Raw genomic sequence first — 13,331 nt, forward strand, 5'->3', positions numbered from 1 at the left:
AATTCAGTCCATTTCTTTATTTCTTCTGATGTAGCATGTGTCTGTATATCAATTACATCAAGAGTAGGATCTTTAACCGTCATACAATGTGTTGGCGTCGGGACTATTGTCTTTGTCATGTCGGATGTTTGAGTTTGGGCAGTCTGTTTAGCTGTTCTGTCAGCTAAATCATTGCCTTGAGAAATGATATCAGTAACTTTCGTATGTGCTTTGCATTTCATAATCGATATTGCAATGGGTAAATGTATTGCATCTAATAAGGCGTGAATGAGGGGTCCGTGCTGAATGTGGGCACCGTGAGAAGTTAAATAACCTCTCTCTCGCCACAGCACGCCGAAGTCATGTACGACTCCGAATGCATAACGTGAATCAGTGTATATGTTGACTTTTTTATTTGTGGCTTGAATACAGGCTTGTGTCAGAGCGACGAGCTCTGCTGCTTGAGCGGACAAGGTATTTATGCAATTTGTTTCAATAATTTCAGTGTCTGTTGTGACTGCGTAAGCGGCCACTAGTTCTCCTGTACCTTTTCTCATACATGAACCATCTACATACAACGTCAGGTCTGGGTCTGACAACGGGACATCGGTTAAATCTTGTCTGGGTTTCGTCGTTATTGTAATAACTTCAATACAATCATGTGCTAGTGGGTCTGTTCCATTTATAGGTAAAAGTGTGGCAGGATTCAATGTGTTACAACGTCTGATTTCTATATGTGGCTGAAACAATGTTAGTTCATACCCTGTAAGTCTTGCTATAGTCAAATGTTGTGTTTGCGTTCGATTCACAAGAACCTCCACTGCATGTGGTACTTGTACTGTCAATGGATGTCCTAACACTATGGCATCGCTTTGTCTTATTGCTAAAGTGGTCGCTGCCACTGATTTCAGGCACGCAGGCAGAGCCTGAGCTACGGGATCTAATGTACTAGAAAAATAAGCACATGGTTTGTGTGCTCCTGCTTGTTCTTGTGTGAGTACTGACAAGGCAGTACCTTCGCGTTCTGTAATAAAGAGTGTAAACTGTTTACTGTAACATGGTGTTGCTAAAACAGGTGCTTGACATAAAGCTTTCTTTAAGCTTTCAAAAGCTTGTGTATGTTCCTGAGTCCAAGGGAGAACAGTCGATGTGGCTGCCTCCTGTGTTGTCAACTGAATGAGTGGTTTTGCTAGAAATGCATACTGAGGGATCCACTGCCTACAATATGAAGTGAGGCCTATGAAAGCCCGTACCTCCTTTTGTGTCTTGGGTATTGGCATGTTAGCTATTAACTGAATGCGATCTGGTGTAAGCTGCCTTCCCTCCTTGGACAGCGAGTGTCCAAGATAAACAACTCGCTGGACACAGAATTGCAGCTTAGAAGGGGACACCTTGTGCCCCTTTTCGGCTAGAAATTGTAAAACTGTCAGTGATGCTTTCTCACATTCGGGTTCGCTTCTAGCGGTGATCAGCAGATCATCGACATATTGAAGCAAGGCAGTGTTAACTGGCATGTGAATACTGTCGAGTTCTCGTTTCAGTGCTTGGCTATAGATGCTGGGGCTTTCTGTAAATCCTTGAGGTGCGCGTGAGAATTTGAAGCTACGTCCATTTAAACTAAATCCGAACAAATATTGGCTTTCCGGATCTATTGGGACGCTGAAAAAGGCATTTTTGAGATCAATTACAGTAAAGAATGTTGCTTCGGAATCAATAGCTGTCAGTAATGATGAGATATCGGGGACCACAGGGAATTGTGGCACAATACACTTGTTTAATTCGCGCAGATCTATAACCAATCGATATACTGGCGGGGCCTTCGGATCTGTTCGTTTGAGAATCGGAATTATCGGTGAATTACATACATTGGAGTCTGTTTCTACAACCACTCCTTGGGCAATGAGCTCGTCAATGATTTGTAGTAAAGCCACTACAGCATCTGGTGGTAACTTGTATTGTCGCATTCGTGGTAGTACCACTCCTGCCTTTAGTGTAACTCGATATGGTGTAATATTCATGCAACCAACATCAGTAGGGCCTTGTGCCCATAGATGGGTAGGTAAAGTCTGCAATCGGGGATCCATGTCTCTAGACACATAATGACCTTTAAAATCACGTAAAAACAATCTTACTCCTTCCGGAGAACAACATATTATAGCTCCTAGAGCTTTCAATGTCTTTATTCCTAACAGGTTTTCTGGACATGAATTAGTAAGCAATAAATCTGTAGTTCGGGTCAAAGGTCCTATCGTAAGTGGAAGAGGTTGTGACACTTCATTAACAATAGGTTTTCCTGAAAAACCAAGGGAAATATTCTGTGAGCCTGAGAGGGGTGCCCCTGGAACTTCACTACGTTTTATAGTTGTTCGACTTGCCCCTGTATCGAGTAAAAATTTTCTGTCTTGGCCTAATAATTCACTATGTACATAAGGTCCTTCTTGATCTACAGGGATCTCGATAAGGGGTAAGTCAACTTCCCTCTCTAGGCTGGTTCATGCATATCGTTGATAATCAGGATAGTCATACTGTGCGGTCTGGTACAGTTGTCGTGTCGTGGTTTGCGTGGCAGCAACAGGCAACGCTGGTGCAGCTGGCACAAACTGTATAGTCTGTTGTGGAGCTGGCATGGACTGTGCATGCTGCAAGGCTCCTTGTTCATTCTGATCCTGTCTAAGTGGCCGTGGTCTTTCTTTTGTGATACCTGTGGCGATATTACGCTTCAGGACTGGACAATCGTGTACATGATGACCTAGTTGTTTACAATAGTTGCATGTCCCTTTTACAGGTCCTGCTAAATCGCCAGAATGTGTCGTACCCTTTTTATGTCCTTCAGCTGGAACTGTTTGGGAGACTAGCATTTTCATTTTCGTGTCTTTCATGCGTCTTTGTTCATGATCTTGTTCCTCTCTAATTCTATTGTGATGATACTGTAACATTTGTAACATTTGTGATGGAGTGTTACCTTGCCAGGTACTCTCGAATTTTAATACTCTATTCTTCACTTGGGGCAAGGAATTTTCAACTAATTTTGTCACAAACAGATGTGGGTAGGACTCGCTACTTGCTTTTATACCACTATTTATACCAAAACATTTTTCGAATCGGGCATAGAAATCACTAGTGTCTTCATCTTGCTTTTGTTTACAGGCTGAAATTGCACCCCAGTCTTCCTTTTTCGTAGTTAATAAACGTGGCAGTACCTGGACTAATAAACCTGGCAGTGCTTTAGTTTTGTCCCCAAGCCCCGAACCTGGACCTCGGGCCTTTTCTTCATTTTCTAATGCTGTCCAATCTATCTTTTGGTCTCCTACCTCCCACTCTTTTTCCTTGAGTTTTTCATAAATGCCAGCAGGCATTAATACCTTTAATATTGTCATAATGTCGGGATAGGTATACTCTCCCATGAGTAACATGTCTTTAATTTCTCGGTGGAAACCCGCTGGGTCTTTGTCATGACTGGGTACCACTTTCTTCATTTCTAACAATTCTATTTTCGATATGGGCGTATATACATATACACGTTTAAACTCATTGTCCTCGCCCTTTATTGGGTGCACTTCTCGTAAGGGATTCTGTCTGTCCATGTAATACGTGGTTCTTTCCTTGATGGGCAGTGAGACATGTTCTGGGTATATAAAAAGAATGTACTGCTTTCTTGATTCTAGTATCTCTTTAATTAACTTAGTACCTGAACCTCTCCATCTATTCTTGAGTAATTCGGTCAATATATCAGGTAAGGGACCCGGATCTGAATGTTGGCTTTTATATAGTATAAGAAGTTGTTGAATCATATAAATCCCAGCTAAACGCTGTTCATCTGGGGTGAGATTCAAAAATGTGTGTGCTACTGTATCATCACTATACTTCCCGGGACTGTCAACCCAATGGACAGCTGACCTGGCTAATTCTTGTTCATCCATAGAATCGAGAAAATGATAACCCCTTTGTTCTCGGAGTAATTTATCAGCTGCTTGGAATGAATGCTCGTTAGACCTTATATTTATTATTGGTGTTTGAAAATTCCTGTTATTTTCTAGACCTATCGGATGTATCGGATCAGTAAGACATCTAGTACTATTACGAGATCTTCCTCTACCTACATAGGCTATAGTTTCTGACTGTCCTGTGGGCAGTCCTGATGCTTCTTCCTCGCTTCGTTCGAACTGGTCTACCGCTAATCTTTCTTCGTGTAGGCGTTCTATTTCTTTACGGATCTTTCGGCACATGGCTATTATACAGTTTTGCTTATCATGTCTCCCTTCTGATATATTCTGGCTCCATCTGGTAAGAATCTGCATTGCTTCCGGGTCTACCCCCGGTCGGTCTTGATTTCTGATCACACAATTTATGAGGAAACGTAACAGTTCCCCCTGTATCTCCACTTTCTGGTATTCCATAGCTCTGTTAATACATTCAGAATCTTGCCCTGTTTGGACAAAATGATATATATTATCTAGATGCATAGTCATTCCTGGTAACTTCCCTAAATACACCGCGGCTCGTCTGATACGTAATGATGCCAGGGTCATTTCGTCCTCTTTTCCGGGCACAGGGTCATATCTACAATCTATAAGAAGTTCCTTAAGCGTACGGGCATTTATGAGTTTGGGGGTACGTGAATGTGCTGACTCTTGAAAAATAAGTTTATTTATTCTAGGTGGCGTAGAAAAGATATTGGTAGCACCTCCGGTAGCCCCGTCTAGAGTATCGGGTGTGAAAGGATTCGTTGAACGTGATACAGCAACTATAGGTGTGGATACAGCTATAGAAGTAGCTGTAGGAACAGATGCAGAAACAGATGTGCTTGCCGGAACTTGTGTCAGAACCTGTTGCTGTAGGGATACAGGTACTGGGTCTTGGCGTTGAACCTCCCTGGCAAGCGGTCTATGTGGGGCGGGATTAGCATACTCGGGAGCTGCGTCATCTAAATATGAGGAAAGAAAAACATCTTCTGCTGTTCTAGGATGCCCCTTAGGATGTACCTTTATTGGAAATAATGGGGGTGGCAAGTCTTTTGGTATCCCCGCAGTAGCCTTAGGTAATCCCTCGGCCAGAAGGGGATACATACCCTTCATAAGGGCATGTCTTTGTCTGTCTACTTGTTCTGATTTTACTCGTGTACCTTCTTCAATTAATAGATTTTCTTGAACTTTATTTGAATTCTCTTTACTCTTCTCTTCCTGTCTACGTGCTTTTTCTGTGCGTCTATACGATTCTTTACGCCATAATTCAATGGCGTCCTTCTGTGATTGTCTAGCTTTCTTTTTCCATAACTCTTCCTCTACTTTCACGATGCACTCTGCATCCCAGGTCCCAGCTGCGGGCCACCTCTGACTTTCTGGTAATTCCTTAGTGTAGTCTACCCATAAATCAAGAAATAATATAGCGTCTAAGCCATGTTTATGATACATGAAGTACCCTGGAGTGTCCCTAGGAGGAATAGGAACAGCTTCTTCGAGTACCCCTTTTCTTGTTGTGATCTGTCTTAATTTCGAAAAGAGCGGCATATTGAAAACTGATCTGATACTTGATTTTGAACAAACTTAATGAGAACTGATCTGATACTAGATTTTGAACAAACTTAATACAATAAACACAATAATGAACAGTCATTCATACCACAATATACTGAACGTATTTAAAACATTTAACATTTAACATTTAACTGAGCAACGATGATCTAAGAAAAACTTAATCACTAAACATAATACTCGACTTTTCACTAAACATAATACTCGACTTGAACCGAATTATTCTGAATTTATATACTTGATATACTAGATATACTGCTAAACAGTACAGATACACTGCTGAAACAGTGCAGACCGGATTTGTGTACCCAAACCCGTCTGGACCGGCACAACTTATGTGCACGCCAGAACGCCTCCCCAGTAATGGTACTCACCGGGTAGCTCGGAACGGAAGGCCTCGGAGACTGAACTGAACTTGAACCGGACTGGACTCGACTCGAACACTTCGGACACTGGACTCGACTTCGGACTTCGGAAAACTGGTGGGCCTCTGTATACCTCGGATCTTGCTCTCTCAGCTAGGCTCTGGTCGGGATACTTCGCACTTCTCACCGCCTCGTCTGGGTGTTGATCGCAGCCTCAGTCGCCCCCGCTTGACCGGAGGGAGATACAGGAAATCCTGCTGGTACGCGTTGTTGTCCGTCCAGCTGTGGCAGGAGACCGGGCCTGCAACGCACCACCGGTGCGTGAGATGAGAAAGTGTCCCTGTTCGGGCGCCATTCATGTGGTAAATAATTTAATTACCGGGACTTAATTTGATACAGAAACATAATAAAATAGCTCAGTAAATAAGAGGCAGAATCCGTGGTATTAGAGGTTCGGAATGGGCTTTATTCCAATGGTCGATTATAATCGGTTGCTCCAGGTTCCATCACCACGAAGGTTCAGGAAGTGAAGTACATACGTTATTGACAATCAATTACTTTTATATAATAGGCATTACAGTGAGGCCAATACAAGAGGCGTAACAATTGATAGTGGTGATAATATATTCATACGTAGCAAAAATAGGCGTAACTGGGAGTGATTAAAAAAACGTCATCAGATGTGATGTCATAAGAGGGTGGTTACATGAAAGAATTTCGCAATGTCAGCAGAAATACTTGGCAGATATGCGCGCGCAGCAGCATGACGTGTAATTGACGTGCAACTAGGGGGTGAAGGGGACTTGACATTTAGCTCTACATGTGGCGACAGAAGTCTGGAGGGTCAAGTCAACCTAATCCCAAATCATATCTAACATCCTATGTTTAAAGAACTAAGTTATCCAAAAGAGAGGTCTCTTAGAGTAGAATCTTATTCTATACTGACTATACTGACTGTTAGTGTGTGTACAAGCGTCTAAGTGTCTACACTAGATGCGAGGGCGGAATCTTCCATAGTAACAGGGCTATGAATTACTTGCATGAAGACAGAGAAGTCGGGCCTTTGCTTGGTAGCTGGAAGAATGTTTACTTAAGCTACTAGACAGGAATGCATTGGGCAGGGAGCGGAGCAGATAATTTTCGAAGGTGAAATACAGTTCTTGGCAGGCAGCAAGCTGATGTCAGGCTTCGTGAGCCGCGCAGAGAATGAGACAAAGTTCATGGTCACAGATGCAGGCTCAGACTGGAGCTTTCAGAGGCAGAAGACAAGAAGAGTTTGATGACAGAATCAGGGCCTTCTTGCCTGGACTGTAAAATGGCATAAGTGAACCATATAAAGGCGGTGGCTTTTTGTACTTATGAATGGAATATCCAGCCTATTCATGGCGGATCTGAAAGAGGACATGTTAACGGTGGACGCACATGTATTTGCGTCTTCATAACTGGAACTGGAGGGAACATACATGTACTTGTCACATGCACATAGAACCGTTGGGGTCCAAGATAGGGGACATAACTGACCAGAAAAATCCATATTTCCACAATGTGATAGATGAAGAAAAAATGGGTTGACGCTTAAGGCTCACAAATGTAAAATGTTTTAAAAATCTGTGGAGTATTTGGGTCATACCTTAGCGGGGAATGGAGTGATTCCTAAAAAGTCCAATGTTGATGCTATCTTAGATGCCCCTTCTCAAAAAAACAAGGAGCAATTACTATCTTTTGCAGGAATGTGCGAATACTATTCTAAGTTTGTGCAAAATTTTGCTAGTAAAATGGAACCTTTAAGGAGATTGTTGAGAAGGGATAATGCGTTTGAATGGTCAGAGGAACAGGAACATGCTTGCAAGATTATTAAGAAGGACATTTTAAATGCTCCAATATTAAGACCGTTTTGCATGAACAAACATTGTATTATTACGGTTGATGCAAGTTTGTATGGGATTGGGGGTGTTCTCTCACAAAGGTCTGGAAATGAAGAGTGGAATGTATGCTTTGCGTCTAGAACATTAAATGAGACGGAAAGGCGTTATGCCGTAATAGAAAAAGAATTACTGGCATGTGTATGGGCAATTGAACATTTTAGAAATTATATTTGGGGTGCAAAGTTTACGTTAAGAACGGACCACAAACCCTTGGTTAACATACTTTCCCCAGGTGGAGGCTGGAACTCCACAGCTAGAATTGCTAGGTTGACATCCAGATTGCAAGAGTATTGCTTTAACTCTGAGTTTGTCCCATGAAAAAAAAATGTGACAGCAGATTTTTTATCACGTCATCCTAGTTATTCGGATTCAGATATAAAAGAGGATGAATTAGAAATTATTACTACAATTCAGGATGTGGTAGTAGGTGCGTTTTCAGACATATCTGAGGAGTCATGGAAATCTTGTGAAGAGAATGATTCTCTGTGGAAGTTAGTGAAGAATTACATTTTGGAAGGTTGGCCGAGAAGGAAGGATATTAGAGAAGAGCTCATTCCCATGTTTAATGTGGCAGATCAATTGGAGTTAGAAGGTGAGTTTGTGTATAAAAATGGGAAGTGTGTTCCACCTTTTGGTGTGTGTGAAATGATCCTTATGTTAGCTCATAAGTCTCATCCAGGGATGTCGGCTATGAAACGATTAATTAGATGGTATTTTTGGTGTCCAGGAATGGACCGCATGGCAGATCGGATTGTTAGGGAGTGTGATGTTTGCATTTCTACTGAGAAAATGTTTAAAGTAAATGTTCCGCCTCTTAAAAGTACTGAATGGCCGGAGGAACCCTGGAAGAAATTGGCATTTGATATATCTGGTCCGTTCCTTAATCTTCCATTGGATTCCCGTTATGCATTAGTGCTAATAGATTACCACTCAAAATGGCCAGAGGTAAAATGTGTCCCTATGGCTACCACTGACAAAGTTGTTCAGTTCTTTAAAGAAATATTTGCAAGAGAAGCTTGTCCGTCAGTCATTGTCACTGATAATGGGGTTTAATTGACTTCAAAAGATATGGAAGAGTATTTCAAATGTCACAATATCAAACATGTTACTACATCATTGTATGCACCACACGAGAATGGTCTGGTTGAACGTTTCAACCGGGTACTAAAAAATTACATATCTGAGATTCTTAAGCAAACACATGATTGGAAAAATGCACTAAGGGAAAGATTGTGGATGTATAGAATCACCCCACATTCTGTTACTGAGGTTAGTCCATTTCGCCTATTGAAGGGAAGAGAGTCGGTTTCTCATATTTGTCCTTGGTGGCTCAAGGAGAAGTGTGGTAATAATATCAGGAATGATTGCAATATCATGGACACTAGTATTATTGTTAAAGAAAAACAAAGGAAATATAGAGAATGGTATGACAAGAAATGGAATACAAAGGAGCATAATTTCAGAGTGGGTGAGTTGGTTAGAATTAAGAAACCGGGTTTTCTAAGGAAGTGTTCGTACAGGTTTTCTAAGCCTATTAAGGTCACAAAAGTTTTTAGGAATTTGCTTATAACTCAGGATGGTAAAGTGTGGAATGTCAGACGTGTTGCTAAGTCTCCTCTGAATAGCAGGCTCATTCATAATCCCAGTCAGGTAAATTACAATTCCTCATCTTCAGATTTACCTGCTTCTGGCAGGTTTCGAGACTCATCTCTCTCTACTGCTGATACCACAATGTTACACAATGGTTGCTTTGAGAGTTAAAGATTTTTCTCGAACAAGGTCTTTACCCAGGAGGTTGTTAGACTATGATAGATAGTTTTGTATTATATCTGTTGTTAAATAGTACGTGCTTTATTGTGTGTTTTTGTTTTATTTGTTTAAAAAAAGGAGGTATGTTGTATTTTACATGTATTGTAATATGCTTCTGCTGGTCCTGTTACATTCCAGTTCTATTTAGAATGTAATGCTAGAACCTCGGATTGCACAGGGAATCAGTTGTACTGGGCTTCCTTGAGCATCTGAAGGTTCCTGTTGCTGTGCTGCATTTGATGATAATAAACATCTTGAAATATATTGGAAATTGAATCATTTCAGGTAGTCCCCGTTTACGGTAGTAGCCAGCTCTGGTATCTTTTTGAGCATGCCCACAAACAAAGACCCTATTCCATTACAGGTTCGGAGGCTTCAGATTCTATGTCAGGACCGGAGGCTCCGATTATGCTTCTCAATTTTCTTTACTGAATATTCTCAGCAGCCAATCATGTAAACTAAAACAAATAAATACACTACAATACCCATAAACACCAGTGGGTATCACGTGACAACCATAGAGAAGACCCTATATAAGGCTGTGAGGGGGTGGGGCAGGGGCCACGATGTCCAACCCCTTTCTCACCTGTAATACGGGGAGTGCGAGCGCCGGATGGACATTGGAGATCTAGGGGCGCAGCTCCGAAACATCCGTCTACCACACCCCCCTCTCCTCTCTCCCCACAGACAGGCCAGACGCCGGAAGAGGGAGGGGTTAACCCCGGAAGCGATCTGTCTCCACCATTCAAAGGAGACCTGGCCCAGGAAGTGATCTCTCGGAGCGGAGCAGGAGGAGTAAGCCGAAGGACGACAGGAGCGGAGCGGAGACACGAGGAGCGGAACGACAGTGAACCGGACCAGGTCGGGAACGAGGGCGAGACCGAACCAGAGGATCCGGAGGAGTTCTGGAGCGAAGACTGGTGGTGTCCCCCGGAGGAGGCTGTGGAGCGGCCGCAACGCTGGAGAGTTGCGGCGAGGCCGGTGAGTGACGAAACTCCAGGGGAAAGACCGACAGGGAACAGGGCGGAGGGAGGAAACTGAGCAGAGGGAGGGTGGAATCGGGTAGGGGCGGAACCCAGGGCACTATTAGTTTATTCTTCCGTGCACCGTTTTGTTCTATACACCCTCACTGGTTATCCTGAGCACAGAGTGCGTGTCCGGCAGCCCTAAACCTCGGGGAAACCCTCCTCAACCCGTGTAAATATCTTGACACACCTTCCCCCCCCCCCCTCCTTGTGTTTTAGTTCATCACGGTTATTCGTTAGACAACCAGGAGGTTCTCAAAGTCCTTACTTTCCGAACCTATCCTCCACGATATAACTGAGGAACGCTGTTCCAGGTAGCGGGGACAACCCGACTAAGAAACACGGGTGAGGTGACGGGTAGAATAATACCTATTCCTAATTGAAGGACCCTGACGGCCCACTGTTTCTTCTTTACATGAGCCTTCGGGAAGAACCAACCACGGCCGAAGAAGCGAGAAAGACGCCCTTGAGGTCCAGCTCCGAGGAAGAAGACGACGACCAGCGTCATCCCAGTACCTCTTCGCGGATAGGACCCGATACCTTCCCAACCGCCACAGCAAAGAGTGACCTACCTGACAATAAAACATTCGCACTTGGAAAATATATTCAGCCTCCGCGTCTGTATATCCGATCCGCCCTCCCACAAAGGCATACAAGAGAATACCATATCCTCTTTCTTTGCTGCTCCGCAGCCAGTTAAGTGCCTTACTTCCTTATTTTACCTTCATTGCGATGTGTTAATCTGGGATTTAATGCGCTTGCTCTTCATTGTACAAGTGTTACATTTACATTTACTACGCGCAACTCGTACTCCTTCGTTTTCATGTTGTATTGTGCCTTAACGCCTTTGGTGCCGTTGGTTATTGCCGCGCACTCTTACCGCTTGTTTATTTGACTTGCTGGCAATTTGGGAGCGCGTTTCGCCTCCCGGACCGTGCGCCCGCGTTCAAATTTGTGGAGCGGGAGACGGAGGTGGGGACACACGTCCTTCGGACACGTAGTCCTCTTTCTGGTGCAATTCTCGGGCCGTTCCGCGCATGCGCGGTGGCCATTTTGAATCCGACCGGTGATTTCTACCATTTTCAAACGGTGTTCGGATTCTCACAGAGCGCAGGGGCAGCGCTGACAGTGCCCTTCACCCACCAATTGTTGCCAGACCTCATGTTGACGCTCAGGCTTTATATATTTATGTGCCTTGGGCTGTATACTGATGCATAGGCTCTGCCTAGAGTGGGTTCTTAATCAAGCCCTCCCTCCACATTCAAACAGTTAAAGTGCACAGTGTATTCATACATACTTGTACTGCTGTGGCTTGCTTGGGGTTCTCCACTCCCCCTTATTACATCACTGTCTGTCCCTCGCTACTTCAGGGTCACCTCTTTTTGCGCAGACAGTGGTTATTTGCTCTGTATTTATCCTCTGGTGGGTATATCTGTCACTACTCCAGTGATATAATGTCTGAATATTATTATGAAGAGGATTATTATGAAGTCGACCCTTCGCGGTCATTGGAGTATGAGCTCGTAGAGGCTCTTGATGCAGGAGTCCAGCACTCTGTCAATAAAGCCACGGTAAAGGCTATTGAGCCTTTAAAGCGCCATTTGTGTAATTATGCCCTACAACAGGGTTGGCTTCCTGGGTCTACGTCACGTTCTACTTCCAGCAAAAGTTCTAAGAATCCACATTCTTCGGATTTTGCCAAATTGGCTAAAATCCTTTCCACTGACCACTCTTATGGTTGTTCTTCTAAGGACGCTTCTTCTAGTTCGCCCCTCAGAGATGATGGAAATTCCTCCTCTGATGTGCCCTCTGAGCCGGAGGCTTCTCCTCCCCCAGCTATGAAGAAACGCAAAGAACGTTTTGTCGATGCTCCCACCCATCCACATTTACTTAACTTTGAGCCCACTGCAATTGTCCATCCAAACTCCTCGTCTTGGCTCCCCTCTACGGAGGTTGCTGAGTATGTGCAGTCCCATCTGCGTCAAGCTTTTCCACTGGATGTCCGTGCGCGCTTGCGTTCCGAATGCCCCAGACCTGATTTGGCGGACAAGGTCGCGGACACTCCGGAAGTGGACCCCTCTATGCTCACCTATTTAAAGAAATATACCAAGGATCCCAAAAAGGGAATCGACCGGGCATGGCGTTCCTGCCAAGATAAATTGCTCCATTTGACTGGTCCCCTTACCAAAATTTTAGATTTAGGATTCAAGTCTAAGGCTTCAGGACAAATTATTGATCCTGACGACCTGATAGGCTGGGCTCAACGAGCCATCTGCCAGTTAGGCAGTGCCAATTGTGCCATGTCCTGTGAGCGCCGCCGCTCTATTCTGTTGAAACTGGACCCAAAATTGGCGGAATTGCCTACCTCTGAGGCTGGTCCTTTGGCACACGGTCTCCTTTTTGGACAGCCATTTTTAAAAGAACTAACTAAGTTTGTAGCAACATTCAGCGGCCTTGACAAGGCACAGGGTTCACTAAAGCGGGCTTTTCGCCCGGTTTTTGGCCGGGCCGGACGACATCGGGGGCGGTCGTTCGGCCGCGGTTATCAACAAGGCGCCCAGCAGGGATATATTACCACCCGTGGCAAATTTCAAGACTCGTCCTCCTCCTCCTTCTATCCGACGCGTGGTTCCCGCAACAACAACCAGAAAGGTCGTTATGGAGGCAACCAGGGAGGTCAACGCGATGCCTCCACCT

The sequence above is a fragment of the Triturus cristatus genome, chromosome 3_2 (assembly GCF_964204655.1).
Source record: "Triturus cristatus chromosome 3_2, aTriCri1.1, whole genome shotgun sequence".
Classification (NCBI taxonomy): domain Eukaryota; kingdom Metazoa; phylum Chordata; class Amphibia; order Caudata; family Salamandridae; genus Triturus; species Triturus cristatus.